The sequence below is a fragment of the Triturus cristatus genome, chromosome 4_2, assembly GCF_964204655.1.
Source record: "Triturus cristatus chromosome 4_2, aTriCri1.1, whole genome shotgun sequence".
NCBI classification, from domain to species: domain Eukaryota; kingdom Metazoa; phylum Chordata; class Amphibia; order Caudata; family Salamandridae; genus Triturus; species Triturus cristatus.
In genome coordinates, this window is record NC_140586.1 from 884999818 (window position 1) to 885018779 (window position 18962).

The window sequence follows — 18962 nt, forward strand, 5'->3', positions numbered from 1 at the left end:
CCCTCTATGTATGGATTTTTGGGCCATTACTAGAGAGGGAGACGTGACCCATGCTGAGGGAACTGTTACCTCGGATGTAGTGATCACAAATGACAAACGCCGTGTAAAATGGAATAAACTAATTGAACATCCTGAGAAGTTGGAAGCTCTTAAAGCTGAAGTAATCAAGAGTACCAACTACCTTATGTCAAGAGTCTTGAGGGAAGATTTCCCACAAATTGTAATAGAAGCCCATACTAGCCTATTTGATAACCTGAAATCCTACTTTCTAAGAGATGCGAAGCCAGGGAGACAGGCTTCGAAAACCAATGATGGTAGCTGGTTTGATACTTCATGTAGAACTGCCCGACAAAGGCTGAGTGAAGCCCTAAGGTTAAGAGATCACACGGGGGTTAGGGATGCAAGGGATCATTATAGGGAGGTGCAAAAAAAGCCAAAAAAGACTGGGATCAACTATGGTGGCAGGATTTAAGAAGTGCCTGTGCTGCGAAGGATTCGAGAACCTTTTGGAGCATTGTCAACTGGGATAGGGGTGGGCGTCCGGAGCCCCCACAGAATAATGTTCCCCAGGTAAAATGGATTGAATTCTTTGGCCCCCAGTACGCTTGTAGCGCAACTAGCGAACAGACTTCACCATCTCTCTCTGAAAAATTTTATTCCGGTCCAGTGTTTTTTATTAAGGATGTCGAGGCAGCACTTGACTGTGTGGCAAAGGGAAGAGCTCCAGGTATGGATGGAATCCCGGCCGATATATTTTTAAGTGACAAGCCAACTTGGTGCCAGTACATAGCCCTTCTTGCTAATGCAGTGGCTAATGGAGCTACAGTGCCCCCATCATGGAAAGGTGCTGAGATAATCCCTGTTTTTAAGAAAGGAGACAAATCCCTCCCCAGTAATTACAGGCCCATAAGTATGATTGATTCAATCCAAAAGGTTATGGGTCGTTTAGTGCTAGGAAAAGTACAGACTTGGGTAGAGGATGCTAATATCTTGTCCCCATTTCAAGCGGGATTTCGTTCCTGTACCAGCACCATAGACCAAATTTTTCGGTTTATAACTATCTACTGGAGGAACGTGCTCCTGAACGAGGGGTCATTATACGCTGTTTTTGTAGATCTCAAATCAGCGTTTGATTTGGTCCCTCGGAGGAAATTATGGGGTGTCCTCGGTGACCTGGGGATGGCTCCAGAGTTGTTAACACTTCTCATCCGCTTACATGAGGGCAACTTTGCAAAAGTCAGATGGGGGGCACAGGGGGAGGTTACCGACTCTTTCCCTGTGGGGCGGGGTGTCCGACAGGGGTGCGTGTTGGCTCCTACCCTGTTTTCTTTGTATATCAACGGGGTAGTTGAGTATCTTTCAGCGGTCCCCACCGATGCTCCCCTTCTGGCTGGCAACCATGTTCCTGTCCTCATGTTTGCGGACGATACTTTGCTCATCTCCAGGACTCCGAGTGGCCTCCAGAAGGCCATTAATGCATTTGTAGATTTTTGTTCCTTATGAGGGCTAGAAATAAATATCTCGAAAACCAAGTTTATGGCTTTTAATCAGCACAAATCTTTCAGAGGCAGTATTTTATTAAATAATGAGCCCTTAGAACAGGTGAGTGTGTTTACGTACCTTGGTATCTCCCTCCAAAAGGATTTGGGTTGGAAACACCACCTGGACATTACAGCTCTAAAACTACATCAACACATAGGGTGTTTGACCAAGAAATATAAATCCTCCTTCACCAAACCAGTTACTCCTGCCCTAGAAATCTATAACGCTAAAGCAGTGAGCTCGGCCCTTTATGGAGCTGAGCTCTGGGGATTTAACGACTTAAAACACCTAGCAAGATTAGAAAATAAATTTCTACGTAACCTTGCAAGTGTCCCGCAAAGCACTCCCACGATCCCGCTCCATCTAGATCTAGGGAGGAAAAACATAGTGGACACAGCAAAGCTACGGCCACTCCTTTATTGGAGGCGTCTTTGGGTCACCCCAGAACTGGTGCAATACGCTATGGGTTTCAAGGATGTGATATTGCGGGACTGTTTCCACAGAGTAGGTTGGTTAAAGGAGGTTAGGTCCCTACTCATTAAACTGGATCTAGAGATACTATGGGATAACCCAGAGACGGCAGCCTTCCCGTCTAAGGTGCAATTGAAACAGAAATACTGGGAAATGGTTTATGCATCTATAGGTCACTCCAGTACCCCAACTAGCCTAACAGGTCTTTTTTTGGATTTTAAATCATGGCCTGTATGTGAGGCTTACTGGGATTTGATCGAGAGGCCCTTTGATCGAAAACTTTATTTTCAGTTTAGGGCAGGTAGTTTGCCTATAAATACTTTTACGTGTAAATGGGCCTCTAGAACTGATGACAAATACCATTATTGTGTGACAATGGCAGAGACCATTCCCCATATTTTCTTTGTTTGTCCATTATATGCTGCCCCATGGAGGAGATGGCTGAGGCCGATCTGTAACCTGTTGGGTGTCCGGAGATGTGCCGTTGCGTTGAGAATTTTAGGGTCCGATTGTAGCCCTAGTATAGCTATAGCAATGGCCAAATTTCTGGGCTGGACCTGGATTATTCGCACTCGCACTTTAAACAAAAATGTTGCTGTTATCTTATCATAATATGTATCTTTTAAATAGGACTTGTCTATTCTGCTGCCTTTTCTCCTTCTTTTTTAACTGTTCTTAAAGTTTTTTAGATATCCGACAGTAAAGATGCACAGACTGACTAAAAAGATTCCATAGTTAACCACACCAATAGTTAAAGGAAAACTGCAGAAATATGTTAACAGCAGCATCCTCCAACCTATGGGTGGATTTCTTAGGCTAATAAAGTCACTTTTTGACATAAAACTCTCTAATTTATGTGATTCATACTTTTGGCTAATCACTACAGAACATCCGGATCATGTGAGGTTAGGAGGAAAGTTAGATTCTCAGACTAAGTATTTTCGTTTTAAGGGCCTTAGTACATTGAAAATGTAGCTCAGCACATAACTGTTGGCAAATTGCCGCTCCGTTATCCTTTTATCTGTTGCCTCAGTGTCAGCAACTAGACATCACAGAAATTGACGACCTCCCTATTATGTATATTGCAGTGAAAGATATGGACTGTTGCCTTGTTGCTCAACCAAACTACCTTTAAATTAGTTGGAAAATCCCCAGTGCCCTCAGCTTAGGTTGAGAAGTCAGTTCTTGGTGAATATCCACCATGTCATATAGGGCAGGTAGCTACGTCGATAGGAAGCGGTCTTTCTTTCATTGAATGTCTTTGGTTCACAAAACCTTCCACAGCAAACGTGCCAAGGTGGACCGAACTCTGACTCCACAGATGTGCTACGTTCTTTCTAGCATTTAACAGCAACTAAAGGTGTAATTGCCAAGTTCTGAATGCGATCTTGTCCTTGTCCACCAAACGTACACCTATTGCACTAGCCTTTATCTCACACCTGCTTTATAAACATTTTGACTAGCATCTGTTTTAAAGAGATCCAGGGGCACACAAAGGCTTAACAATTCAAAAACCAAATACAATCATTACTATATCTTATTTCTTTGTGTCAAATATGTAGGCTCTCTAAAATTGCCAAATGAGTCAGCCGCACTCTATTAATTGTATTACACTGTATTAATTAGGTCTTGGGTCTAGACGGCGAGCATGCATTACCTCGAAGAGAGACATGCTGTATATACTTTGTGCAAAAGAAACAATTGATGGACGAAATGCAGGACAATGCAAACATTCACCCCCAGTCACAAGGATCTGGGTTAAATCCATCATTCGTTTGCTTACCACACCACCCCAATTTGGACCCAGACACATGAAAATCAGTCTTGATCCTGTTCCCAGCGGGAACAGTCCAGCCCGAACTGCCAAGTCAGGTCCTCCCTGGATCGGAAACAAGCCTCCTGGGACCGGTTTCAGGGCATCACCCTTCAGCCAGGCTAGCTTGAATCCAGTGGTGTAGTGAGCAAGGACCCACGCCTGGGCATACCCTTTCCACTTAGGGCACCATATGCAAAAAGAAACAATTGATTGACGGAATGCTGGACAATGCAAACATTCTGCATCAGTCATAAGGATCTGGGTTAAATTCATCATTCTTTTGCTCACCACCCCAGTTTGAGCCCAGCCATTTATGCAAATCAGTCTTGACCCTGTTCCTTGTGGTAACAGTCCAGCCCTAACTGCCAAGCCAGGTTCTCCCTAGACCGGAAACGAGCATCCTGGGACCGGCTTCTGGGCATCACCCTTCATCAACCAGGCTAGCTTTAATCCAGTGGTGTAATGAGCACAGGACCCACGTCTGGGTATACCTTTCCCTCTTAGGGCGACATATGCAAAAGAAACAATTGATGGACGGAATGCTGGTCAATGCAATCATTCAACCCCAGTCACAAGGATCTGAGTTAAATCCATAATTCTTTTGCTCAGCACACCAGCCCAGTTTGGACCCAGCCATATGCAAATCAGTCTTGACCCTGTTTGTTGTGGGAACAGTCCGGCCTGAACTGCCAAGCCAGGTCCTCCCTGCACCTGAAACAAACATCCTGGGACCGATTACAGGGTATCACCCTTCATCAGCCAGGCTAGCTTGAATAGAGTGGTGTAGTGAGCACAGACCCACATGTGGGCATACTCTTCCTACTTAGGGCGACATATGCAAAAGAAACAATTGATGGATGGAATGCTGGACAATGCAAACAATCACCCCAGTCACAAGGCTCTGGGTTAAATCCATTGTTATTTTGCTCACCACATCACCCCAATTTGGACCCAGCCATATGCAAATCATTCTTGACCGTATTCCTTGTGGGAACAGTCCAGCCTGAACTGCCAACCCAGGTCCTCCCTGGACCGGAATCAAGCAACCTGGGACAAGTTTCAGGGCATCACCCTTCATCAGCCAGGCTAGCTTGAATCCAGTGGTGTAGTGAGCACGAGACCCACGTCTGGGCATACCCTTCCCACTTAGGGCGACATATGCAAAAGAAAAAATTGATGGACGGAATACTGGGCAATGCAAACATTCACCCACAGTCACAAGGATCTGGGTTAAATCCATCATTAATTTGCTCACCACACCACCCCAGTTTGTACCCAGCCATATGCAAATCAGTCTTGGCCCTGTTCCTTATGGAAACAGTCCAGCCCGAGCTGCCAAGCCAGGTCCTCCTTGAACCGGAAACAAGCATCCTGGGACTAGTATGCCCAGACGTCGGTCCCGTGCTCTCCATGCCACTGGAGTCAAGCTATCGTGGCTGATGAGGGGTGAAACCCCGAAACCAGTCCTAGGATGCTTGTTCCCAGTTCAGGGAGGACCTGACCTGGCAGTTCGGGCTGGACTGTTACCATTGGGCGCAGGGTCAAGACTGATTTGTATATGGCTGGGTTCAAACTGAAATGGCACAGGGAGCAAAAAAACGATGGATTTAGGCCCAGATCTCTGTACCGGGTTGAATGTATGACATTGTTCTGCATTCTGTCCATCAATTGTTCTTTTTGCATGTATCTAATTTGTGGGCTTACAGCTCGTCCATAGGCTTCCCATTTACTGGCTCTATCATCGCTCCATTATTCGTTCTTCCCACTTGTCCATGATATGCTTGAGTCATGCGTCTTCCAGTATTTAGCCTTCCCCAAAAGCAGCGACCAACTGCTTCTCAATATATGCAGCTACTATTTTAATCCATTGTTTTGAGACTTCTTTCTTATTTTTTAAAATGGGTGACTGGTCCTGCCACATGGTAAACCATTAGAGTGCACGTCAGGAGAAGATGAACTGCTGGGAGCCTGGCAGGAGTTGTCGCTTCCCCTGCCAGTTTGAGATGTTTGTGGACACTTGCTCCGAGGCACGCCAAGGATGCTGTGGCTGCCTTGGCTGGCCCTCGCATGTCCGGCACAGCCCTGGACCCTACACAGCACTTCTTAGAGCAGAAGAGGAGTTCACCATGCTGTCCCAGAAAAACTTGACCAAAGGCTGGGCGATCCTACCACGAATGGGTAACCCTCGCTCATTTGGCATAGGACAGATGTTTTCAGTTTACAAGGCAAAAGCCACCTGTTTTTTTGTATAGAACTTCCCATGTAGGTTTTTCAGCAGGAACATTGTATTGCAATTGAAACATAATGCATGTTACCATGAGTAATATGTGCGGTGTTTTGTTGCGTGTTACACTAAGCAGTGTATATTTTTCTCCTGCTTAGCCATGCAGTCACTTATGTTACAGCTGCCGCAAGCAGCCGGGTCTTCAGCAAGACATAGGCCGAACCCAGTAATTAAAGTGTGCCAAAGCACCGCATGGAAAAGGGGTGTGTTCCAAAGCCACTGAACACCAACGGCAACAACTTAGAAAGAGCCGTGATGGCAGGCAGAATGAAGCCAAACATCACCCCGGGTCCATGGAGGCCACAGATGGAATAGAGATTGGCAACCCTGTAAACTGCGTGGTCTGTTTCCGTTGCCAGTTCCTCTGAATCGTGATAAAATTGTTTGAGCTCTCAGATACATGCTTTCCTTACCTCGAGCACATCAGATCTTAATGGCTGTGGTCTCAGCCTGGATGTTGGTTATGCGGAGCCAGGGAAGTAGCTGTTACCTATGGTTTCATCTTTAGTACCACTGACACTGCCCTTGCAACCCCTAGTTTCATTTATTCAGAAGGCAACACAGCCCTAAAATCCGTTTAATTTTGTTCTTTCCACTACATTTCATCCCCTTCGCCCTTCTGCTGCTAATAGGTTGCGTTGGGGTAAAGGTCTGACCATGGTTCACATGCCACGTGGAATTGAGTATGTGACGTCACCTCGGCTGCTTCTGAATTTTGTTGAGTTATTATCTGTGTGGAGTGGTTTCTAGTTGACTGGTCTTTGACAACATTCACTTTGGTTTAGTCTAACATCAAGGAAGCGCTATGTTATTTGACAAAACACTAACTTCCAGATTAACTTCCTCAAATCTCTCTCCTGTGGATTTTTCGGCCGTGGTTTCTGGGTTTAATGCTACAGTCTGTGGTTTCTGAGTTTTGCTGCTGCTTTTATTGCTGTAACTGCTTCTAAGAGGTCTGATATCTCCTTTCAATGAGATCTTTTTTCCTCCCCCTTCTGCCTGGTTGCCTCTCCCTCTTTTGCCTTCTTCCCGTCTGTTTCATACCCCAGCCCCTTTCTTTCTGTCTCCTCTTCGTCCTTCCGCTCAGTCTTGCCATCTCCCTCGGCCTACCTCTGTCTGCTCCTGATCCCTTTCAAACCGTATATTTTCTCTCTTTCCTTCCCAACCTTGTGCCCTTCCGCATCCTAATCTTCCACATAGCCCTGATGTTTCCCCTCTTGAATCAGATCTTTCCACAGCCTCCTTCCTACATCACCCCCTTCTCTGTCCCCACCACTTTTATTTTTCAGTTTCTTGTTTCCTTCATTCCCCTTGTCTACTCCTCCTCTTCCCTCTCTTTTGCTTTCCTATAAGCCTCTCTTTTCCTTCTTTCAGTCACTTTACCTCCCACCTCGATGGCAGCGATTCATGCTCTCAGTTCCTTCTGTCCCTGCTATGTCACCACTTTCCTCGATGCAGCAGGCGATGCCACCCCTCCCCCTTACGCTCACAGACGGCTAAACAACATTAACATTGAAAAGGCAGATCGCTCTTGTACATTGCCAGCGAGGACCGTGCAATGGGGGCATGGGTATGTCCAACCTCTATCTTTACTATCTCTCTGCACACCAGCTCGTCATCCATGACTTGTTCACTAGGGTGTGGTCAGAACCTGCGTACAGAGTGGAGCTCACACAGCTGGACTTCTCCCAGATTCAGAACATGCTCTATGGAGCTCCGAACCCCCTCTCATTGCCTACAGTGACACAAGTGGTATTTCTTGCATGGAGATCGGCCATGCGACACGTGCGATGGGGGAATACGCTTACGCAGCAAACTCCACCGTGGCTTGGCACCTGGTTAAGGGAAACAGCGTCCCTTAGCGGCTTTCGCCCCCGGGACTGTATTGCTATCACAAGGTTGGGGGATGTCTAGTCAGGGACTCATATACAGTCCTTTCATGAACTGCAGCAGACATACAACCTCACAAACTCCCAGTCTTACAAATATCTCCAGCTCAGACACACTTGCCGCTCACTCTCTTCCACTGGACCCTTTGTCACAGTTCAGTCCGCTGGAAGCCAAATGGCTAATGGGAGACAAGGATAGAGGGGGATCTCACACATCTACTGCACACTCATTATTAATTCACCTGGGAAACTGGACCACCTCAGGAGCCAGTGGGAGGAACGGGTGGGACCAATGGAGGATGGAGACTGGAGGGATGCATTAATGGACCCACGGGAACTAACAACCTTGGCCAGGCTGCACCTCATTCAAACTATATCTACTCTGTTTAGCTCTCCCCGCACTGCCTGCATAGGGCTGGCCTACAATACACCCCCAACTCCCTACAATGTGACATAGAACTGGCAGATTTTTACAACATGGTCTGGGCCTGTGATGTCATACTTACCTACTGGACAGAGGCGCTCGGGGAGCTGTCAGGGGTTTTCGGCTGGGGGATTCCCATGTCACCCACACTGATTTTACTTGGGGTATTTGAGGGGACAGGGGGAACCATGGCTGAGAGGTCCTTCTTGGAATCGGTCCTCTTGGTGGCTAAGCGAGACATTGCCTCACAATGGTTGGCTTGTAGACCACCTACCCTGGCCAAATGGAGGGCTGTTGTGGACTGGTGCATACAGCAGGAGCGGGCAGTCTAGGAAGCCTGTGGGTGTCTGTGGAAACACGTCAAGGTATGGAGCAGACTGTCTAACCTGATGCACCATCTCATTAGTACGATCCACACCATTCATGTAATGTTCACTGTGTGCCAAATAAATTGCCCTACACTGACTTTTTATATTTTACATCACTCTATTGTACGTGTCTAATATAACTGTTTTAACATTGCTGTTGGTGTTACAAACTGAAAAATTCAATAAAAACTTGTTTATCAAAAAAACATTGACGAAGACAATAGCTCTCACGGTGCAGAGAACTACTGGCTATGCCAATGCTTGCTTTTAGATCTGGTGCCCTGGCTGTAGATGTATTGGAATGAATATGCACCCAAAAGGAGGGCATTTTAACACAATTACATACACCTATTTGAGCAGAATAAACTGAGAGATCATCACGATCCTTGAGCCAATCATTTGCACTCAATGACAACAAAGATTTTCAAAATAATTCAGTGAACATTATTCTCAGAATCTCAGCAGAGTTTGTCATGTAACAAACACATACATCAGCACAGACTACTTACTTACTCATATCTTGACCTAGTACAGGAGTGCTTTAAGTTGCATTACTGTCAATTATACATTTAAAGTTAAGCTCCCATAGCACTATAGAATTATTATTCCCCAAATGAACCCAAGGAATTGTCTTTTACAGCTCAATACTGTCCTACTCCGTACATCAGTGGAGTGGCTCCATATACTGCATTTGCTCTAATTTTAGTACTGTATGTTCTTACAGAGGCTTTTTAGGAACAGCCTTCAGTACTATGAAATTCTGGAAATGATTGCTGCATAAACACTTTGACCAAAATCCACTCCTAAAATATCCTTAGCTTTATAACTGCTCTTACATGATACTCGTAGCTCTCTGAGAAACTCACTGTACTCGTCTCCTTCATTCCACATCCATCAGAGACACTGTTGTTCCAGATGAAACACGATCTAACACCCAGTAAATAAAGTAGCAATAAATATGAACCTTAAGCAAGAATTGGCAAACCCAGTAGGTCTCACCTGTACAGGAGCTATTGGTTGTGCCAAAATGTTGCAGCAATGTTGTACACTAGAGTGGCTGCTTTTTAGCATGGCTAAAAGTCAGTAGGGTAAAGCAGAGTGGCGTGGAGTGTCATAAAGTGGCGCATAGTGGAATGTAATGGAGCGGTGTGAAGTGGGGTACAGTTGCTCTTTAATGTTTATGTTTCAGAGTTGGCCTCTTTGATCAGATCTTTTGGCTTTTCCACTACTTCTTATGCAGACGACACCCAAATAGTGGTGTCAGCCGCCAACAACACTGAAGTAACCATCTCTCAATTTCACAACTGCATGAGAACATTTAGTGGCTGGATGGGAAAGCATTGTCTCAAATTAAATGCAGAAAAAACTGAGGTGATACTCTTTGGTAATAATCCTTTATTCTGGAGCCCGGCATGCTAGCCAGCAGAGATGGTAACCCTCCTTACTCCTGCTCAAAAAGTAAAAAACTTAGGTATAAGGATTGAGGACAAGCGGAGTTTTAATAAACACATAAGCTCACTTGTCTCGGCCAGTTTTAACACTCTTAGAATCATTAGAAAGATCCTTCCTTTTATCCCGTTGACCAACAGACAAACTGTTGTTTCTTTATTAATCCTAGCAAAACTACTGTAATGGTCTTTTCACCAAGCTTCAAAAACAACATATGAAGAAACTTCAGAGTGTACAGAATGCGGCAGCCAGGCTCGGCTTCGACCTGCCTAAATTCCATTCAGTTTCATCCTCCATTATGGAACTGCATTGGCTGACTGTAAATAACCACATTAAATTCAAGGCATTATGCCTTACCTATAAAGCCTTGCATGATCTAGGTCCCAGCTACCTTAAAAAATTCCTCTCATGGTACGTACCAAATCTAAAAACACCCTGACAGTGTCCTGTCCCAGGTTTAAGAGACTTAAATGGGAAGGCAGTTGTTTTACCACTGCAGCCCCGGCCCTATGGAATAGTCTACCAATGAGCATAAAAGCAGCTCCCACACTGCTGAGTTTCAGGAAGCTAACAAAACCTGGCTTTTTAACCTCTAGGTACCCAGTACCCTCACCTTACTGCCAATCAACCAACACCAAGACACCCATGGGTATTCGAGCGCTTTATAAACTTTTTAACATAACATAACATAGAGTCCAGTGGCATGAGAGAAGTGGAGAAGAATGTCATGGAGTAGTGTACAGTATTGTGGGTGGAGTAGGGTGCCACAGTGGAAGGGTGTAGAGTGGAAGGGTGTAGAGTTGAGCGGCGTAGAGTGGAGCACAGTGTCAGAGTAGAATAGAATACTGTAGTGTGGAGAGGCATAGAGTACCGTGGAGTAGTGCACAGTGGAGTGACATAGAAGGTGTTGCATAGAGTGGAGAAGAGTTTTGTAGATTAGAGTGGTGTACAGCAGTGGTACCGATAACATGGTTGGCTCAAGGTCTCCTTTGAAGTACAAATGCCCAATTTGCAATTCAGTCATTCATTACCGAATCGCAAATGGGTTTGCGAATCGGTATTAGAAAGGGACGTGTTTAGGGCATCCCTGATTAATAGCAACTCGCAGTGGTATGTGTCAATGTTTGCGACCGAAATGCGGTTGCAAAACATTCGCATTTTACTGCCAACTCCGGGATAATGGTAACCCATTTACATGATCGGAACGGGCCCCAAGGGACCCTTTCCCCTTGGTGAATTTTGGGAAAAATATCTTTTAAGAACAGGCAGTGGTCTGTGGGACTCCTAAAAAATGAAAAGAACACTGTTCATTTTACATTTTGAAGCATATCCCATTTTCCTTTAAGGAAAACGGGCTGCATTTAAAATAAAATTACTGGATTTAAAAGCAATCACAGACATGGTGGTCTGTTGCCCCCAGCAGACCACTCTTCCTGTGATTTTTGCCATTCACGATGGGACGCAACCTAAAACTTACCTCATTAATATTATTGAGGTTCGTCTATTCGCGACCCACTGGGAATTGCTAAAGGTGTTCAACTCACATTTGTACATCGTTGTCTGCAATTACCCAATAGCGAATCGCTTGATTTCGCTATTAGATAATTTCAAACCCTAGAATACGTACATATTGAGCTAGATGTTTCAACTCCTGTGTCTCCTAGGATTTGATTGAATGATGATAGCAATGCGCAATATTTCTTCCACATCAAGACTCCAGAGGTAAATGTCATACACGCACTGCAAGGATTAACCCAGAGTGCTATAGCCCACATTCACTTTTCTAGCTTTTCTACATTTACTTCTGGCTGCTGTCACAGACTCATCAAGCTTGCATAAAATGACCAACCACCACAACCAGCTATGAATAATCTCCAGTGAGAGCTTGTTCAATCGGTTTGAATCTGTTGCTTTATCACTAATCTCACAAATTAGCTGAAAATTCCCGTGTTAGTCCAAGCATTGTTAATAGTGTTGCTTTTCCAGGTAGATTGAGCAGGTGTCATTGGATTTTCTTCATTAGAACTCTCTCACAGAATAAAAACCATAGTGCTAGTTTCCCACAAGTTTCCTGGTATTTCATATTTTTTCCTAGATGTAGGGAAACAACAGCAGGGAATAGACACTTTTATAATTCCATCCTACTAGTGTAGTCTTTTACCATCTGCTTTCTAACAGCTGGTATTTGAATGTCCCAAATAATTGCAATTTTATCATTTTTTAGAATTCCTTCATCCAACAATAACTGTACTTTTTTGCTTGGGTGTATGCCCACAGATGGGTCAGCATTATTGTTGATGCACTTAAATTCTTACCTAATTTACTGCATCTCTATGTTTATTTCTATGTTTGTTCAGTGATGATGTGTGTTTGCTGATGTCTTTGTAGGGGGTAAAAATTGACAAAAGCTCTTCACACATTCACTTAAATGATATGGATTTTCCCCTGTGTGTGTTCGTTGATGTGTTTGTAGGTTTGATAATCGACTAAAGCTCTCCACAAATTCACTGCAGTGATATGGCTTTTTCCCCTGTATGTGTTTTCTGATGGTTTTTTAGGTGTAATAATCGACTAAACCCCTTAACACATTCACTGCAATGATATGGCTTTTCGCCTGTGTGTGTTCGCTGATGTCTGTATAAGTCTGATGATTGACTAAAGCTCTTCACACATTCACTGCAATGATAAGGCTTTTCCCCTGTGTGTGTTCGCTGATGTTTTTGTAGGTCTGATGATTGACTAAAGCTCTTCACACATTCACTGCAATGATATGGTGTTTCCCCAGTGTGCGTTCTCTGATGGTGTTTTAGGCTTGATAAATGTATAAATATCTTCTCACATTCACTGCACTTGAATGGTTTTTCCCCTTTACGTGTTCTCCTATGTAGTTTTCGGTCTGATAATCGACTAAACCTCTTGACACATTCACTATAATTATATAGTTTTCGCCTGTGTGTTCGCTGATGTGTTTGTAGGTCTGATGATTGACTAAAGCTCTTCACACATTCACTGCAGTGATATAGGTTTTCTCCTGTGTGTGTTTGCTGATGTGTTCGTAGGTCTGATGATTGACTAAAGCTCTTTACAGGCTCACTGCAATGATAAGGCTTTTCCCCTGTGTGTGTTCGCTGATGCTGTTTTAGGCTGGATAATTGACTAAACCTCTTCACACATTCACTGCAGTGATATGGCTTTTCCCCTGTGTGTGTTCTCTGATGTCTTCGTAGATCTGATAATCGACTAAAGCTCTTCACACATTCACTGCAGTGATGTGGCTTTTCCCCTGTGTGTGTTCTTTGATGGTCTTTTAGGTGTGATAAATGACTAAACCTCTTCACACATTCACTGCAATGATATGGCCTTTCCCCTGTGTGTGTTCGCTGATGTCTTTGTAGGTCTATTGATCGACTAAAGCTCTTTACACATTCACTGCAATGATATAGGTTTTCCCCTGTGTGTGTTTGCTGATGTCTTAGTAGGTCTGATGATCGAGTAAAGCTCTTCACACATTCACTACATTTATATGGTTTTTCCCTAGTATGTGTTCTCTGATGGTGTTTTATGTTTGATAACTTACTAAAGCTCTTCACACTTTCACTGCAGTGACGTGGCTTTTCCCCTGTGTGTGTTCTTTGATGGTCTTTTAGGTGTGATAAATGTCTAAACATCTTCAAACATTCACTGCAATGATATGGCCTTTCCCCTGTGTGTGTTCGCTGATGTCTTTGTAGGTCTATTGATCGAGTAAAGCTCTTTACACATTCACTGCAATGATATAGGTTTTCCCCTGTGTGTGTTCGCTGATGACTTAGTAGGTCTGATGATCGAGTAAAGCTCCTCACACATTCACTACATTTATAAGGTTTTTCCCCAGTATATGTTCTCTGATGGTGTTTTATGTTGGATAACTGACTAAAGCTCTTCACAGTTTCACTGCATTTGAATAGCTTTTCACCTCTGTGTTTTCGCTGATGCTTTTTAAGGAGTGCAGATTGACTAAAGCTCTTTTCACATTCAGTGCATTTGAACAGTTTTTCTCCTCTGTGTATTTGCTGATGGCGTTTTAATATTGATGACAAAATAAAGGTTTCGCTGCATGTGTCTGATACTTCTTTCTTGATTAGTGTCTCTGAGTTGGATATGTACTTGTCTACATCCCATGACTGTGTTTCTTGATGAGCCACAATCACTGATAAAGTACTTGTATTATTCTCACATTCCCTGTATGTGTGTGGCATTTTGCCTGTTTGCTTTCCGATTTAACAATAAAGTTAAAAGGTCACTAAATACTTGCTACACTCATAATGTGTGTAAGGTTTCTTTGTGGATGATTATGCCTTTAAACTGGATAAAGGTATGGCATGCTTGCGGGTAAAGATCCATCCTGCTTATGGTCGGTGCAAATTAGGACAGTACTCTGTATTTTAAATAGCAGAATGCCTCTTTCCTTTACCCTTCAGTTGTTTGGCTTCACTCCATTGTGCTTTACTCTGGTTGCTGTGGAATGGCCTGAAAGAGTTTACAATACACATCTAGCACTGAATGGTGGTCTGATATCACTTTTGGAAGGAAAGCAGTGCTATAATCATATTATACCAATCGCACAATTAAAGCTGGTATTGGACATGTTTACCCAGGAAGTGGATTATCAGTGTTGTCATTTGCTAAAGGTCATTTCTTAGTTTTGTGGCGTGGAGGTGCAGAGCTCAGACTCGTAGAATCATTGAATTGCCCTTGATGCTTCTTACAGGATCTGTCAGTTTATGTTCTGGTTTGTCGGTCTCTGCACTTATGTTTTCCTGAATACTGGAGCTCAATATTTCGGACTGTGTACATTCAAGGATTGTTTTCTGTCGGATGTAAAGAGATTTAAAATTACTTACATGGAAACATTATGGAATGTGCATACACAATTAGTTTTAAATAAAAAATAATTTTTATTTAATTTTAATACACAACAAAAGCAGAATCAAACTGAGTAGACAGAGAAGATAAATGGGTGGAAAGGAATTAATAAGGTATAAGGATCATGGCTAATTCACAACGTCCCTTAATGTAAACATCACAGCTGTCATTGATAATGTCATAACATTATACACTTACACCTTACATGTTGATAATGTCATAGCCTTAAAAGCATAATGTATCACATTTAAGTGTTACAAATTACATATTACAACGGTAATATCGTAAATGTCATTGATACACAACATCAGCCTACATCGTTTGTCTGGATTGATGGGTATAGATTGAAGTAGCAAGTGAAAATGTATAGAAATAGGGCCTTCAGCTTATGGGGGTTTGTTGGTGGTGAAGTAGTTATCAAAGGATTCCCATATAGCTCTGTGTTGTGGTTTCCATGGGGAGTGTCGCAAAGCAATGCTATCAGCTCCCAAGATATGTGATACCCAACTAAGCCTGGCTTGAAAGAAAGCCTTGTGTGTAGTCTTCCAGTTAGAGGTGATCGTCTTAACTGCCGATGTCAGTAGAAGATCAAGTAGAAGGAGGTCGGCAGGGCATCTGATGTTCGGGTCGAGGACGCCTTTAATGAGATATGAATTATCTTTCTTAGCAGCTATATTAAATAGGTTTGAGATAAAGGAGAAAACCTTATCCCAAAAGGGGCCTAATGGATTGCAGCTGAAAATGAGGTGAGCAAGATCTCTGTTTTCTTCATTGCAGTTCCGACAGGGTTCTCTAAAAAGTTTAGTGTGTGCAGGGGAGAAGGTGTCCCAAAAACTTTGTGAATTAGCCAGAATTTCATTTGAGATAGTACTGATGAGATCATATGTGAGGTGACAGATTTCCATATGTTGTCTAGTTGGTCTCAGATGTGGGTGTAGAAGAATGAGTATCCCAGTATTCTGTTGTTTTCGTATTCAATCTCAAATCCTTGGGTCGCATTAAGTGATATAATTTGGACACCTAATAGCCTAGTATGTTAAAATTATGAAGGAGTGTTGGCAGGGACGGTAATCTATAATGATGTTTAGATTTGGTAATAGACATGTTTAGTTTCAGAAAATTATAGAATTCTTGATCTATCTGGTATTGGGTTTGTTAGTTCGAGAAGGTTAGAGAAGAGTTTCTGGATCCTAGTTGTTGAGGAAAGAAGATGCCGCTGGTGATCCATGATTCCAATTATAGAGCCCGGCCATTCAGATGTTCAGGTTGTGCCAGAGAGAGGCTAAAGAGGAGAATTTCATCTGGGAAGGTAGTTTTGTATCAAAGGTTAATAGGGCATTACTAGTATTTTTTAGAATGTATTTAGAAGCGCTGATATGCTTGCTGTTGGTTGTAAGTAGAGTAACAGGGTCTAGTTTATGCAATAGGTTTATTTCAACCTCTAGCCACGTGGGGGGTGTAGAGGGAACATGTTGATTAAATAATTAATTATTGGCGTGATCATCATTTTTATTGTTTCTATCTGGCCCCACCCGGTGATGAATGTAGGTGACCAACTATCAAGTAAGTCTTTTGTTTTCTTTTCTGAAGAGTGAGTTTTTCATTATGTTTTATAGTGTTTCACAACTTTCCTGTGGAAGTTGATTCGTGTTATATTCAGGTTGCCTTGTATGTCAAGAAGGAGAGGTTCAAGTGCTGTAAGAACTTGGCCTGGTATATGCTGTCCACAAGTTATAGTGGGCACCTTGCACCAGTCCAAACAACCCCTTACTGATGATAGGTTAAAGACAACCATTATTGAAAGCTATCCTAGTGGTAGCTATGGAGAGCAGCCTTCAGGCTAAGTCTTGAAGGAATGTAAAGCAGCTTGTTTTACCAGTCTATAATCTCTTGAATGACCAAATGAAAGGGGAACAACACCAGGTATATATATAAAATATATGTATTTATTACTAAACACACCCTACTAGTCTCTTTATGAGGCTAGAGGTCAAAGCACATATGTTACAATTAAAATATCACATTAAATTAGCACAATATACGATAGGTCCCGGGGCGATCGAACCATATACTAAGAAAGTGGTATAAGAACCACAACTTGACTAGACACAGTGCCTAGAGCACGTAGAATTGCTGGGACCCCACGGAACCACCCAAGGTAGTGATGCAGGAGACCCACGGGGGATGAGTGCAGTATTTGAACAGAGGCGCGAGCCACGTACAATGCTATGGGAAAGTCGCGGTTGGAAAATTAGAGTTTAATGACCCTTAGAAGCGGACTAGGAACAGACCCCAGTGGACTTAGATGGTTCTAGGGCCAACACCCACAGGAGCACTGGAGTACTCGTGTTACCTAACCCAGGGAAGTCGGGTGCATAGGTGTCAAATGGTGTCAGGTGTCTTCGTCGATTACAATGGCGAGATGCTGCAAAGGGCTGCTGCCGTGAAGAGGAGAAGTGTCCGAAGAGATCCAAGCCTGGATCGAAGATGTGAAGAACCTAAAAGCAGAGGGGACAGAGTCTGGGTCACTAGCCAGTGACCAGGGGCACGATAGGCAAATGCCCACCGATGTCAGGTGCTTCAGGTGTGAAGAGGTGAAGCTTGACTATGCAGCCACGAGGACCAGGAGCTGGATTCGAGCTGTCCCACGAAGGATGTCGAGTGCTGCGGTGTTGGTGCTCAGATTGAACACAACAAACCTTTGCAACAGCAAACCATGCAGGAAGAGAACAATTGCTTCGGTGCGGACCAGCAAGGTCCTGGGGACTCCCCAAGCGATGGAGAGTCCGGGCAGGTCTGGAGCAACCAGGGAAGCCCAATTAAACTTAGAGTTGACTTCGCAGGGACCCACCAGTCGACGGACCAGGGATCGTGAAGGGACCTCGAGAGTAATCACAAAATGGCAGCTCATGGAACACTCGTGGAGTGTAGGCTCTCAATCTTCGGTGGATTCTCTGCTCGGGGTCGGGGCTACAAGTAAACCAAAGCTCAGCCTCAGGGGTCACTGGAAAGCTCATGCTGCTGCAAAGTGACGCGGTGGCCAGGGGTTCGGTTTGCACGGTCACCACGAGGGATACAGGCCTAAGGCTTGCTGTGGGAACTGATTGACCTCTAAGATCGTGGGAACCCACTGCCTGTACTGCAAAAGTCTTCGGAGTCCTCAGGAGCTTCGGAGATGCAGGCTGGTCAGATGTGTCTTTGGTGCCTGCCAAGCAGGGGAGTAACTCCGTCACTCCAAGGGAGATTCTTCAGTCATCTAGTCGTGTAGATCGTCGAAGTTCCGGGATCTCTGTATCAGAGTTTCTTCCAGGTGTAATCTAAAGTCCTGTAGCCAGGAGATCCTACTTTATATCCAAGGAAGGGTATGACATACTTTGGGGACCCACCTATGGGAGAGTCAGGAAAGAGGGGTGGCTACACCCATTTCCTTTGTCCATTTTCACGCCAGAGCAGGGGCTGGAAGCCCCTGCAACCGGTTTGAGCTGGACTATGCAAAGGGACACTAAATGTGCCCCCAGTGCAGACTTCAAAGCACTCTTGGAGTGCACCCACTCAGCCCTAATACACTAAAGCCTGTCTGGGAGGTGGTCACACCTCCCTGTGTCAGGAAACCTATTGTCAGGCATTCCCCTGCCGGAGTTTCGTCCAGCAGCAGGAGGGCAGACTTGTGTATGTGGCAGGCAGCATCCATTTTGTGGAACCTGGGTTCTGTTAAGCTGGTACCGTTGTACCGGTGTAGTCATATTTCTCCCTCTAGTAGGGTGGAATCATACCTCCCACACCAGTTACTGGCGGGGATGTAGGATTCCAAAGT

At 44.1% G+C, this 18962-nt stretch overlaps 1 protein-coding gene across 4 annotated transcripts in view; it reads right to left on the reverse strand.

Annotated features, from left to right (window-relative positions):
- Window positions 1–18962, reverse strand: part of LOC146835338 (uncharacterized) — a 542691-nt gene that overhangs the window by 440782 nt on the left and 82947 nt on the right. For 2 of the 4 annotated variants that reach the window (XR_014960720.1, XR_014960719.1), the window contains exon 3: window positions 14877–15093. The exons of the other annotated variants lie outside the window; for them this stretch is intronic. The gene's annotated coding sequence lies outside the window, so the exon portion shown is untranslated. The remainder of the gene's footprint in view (window positions 1–14876; window positions 15094–18962) is intronic. 4 annotated transcript variants of the gene reach the window in all.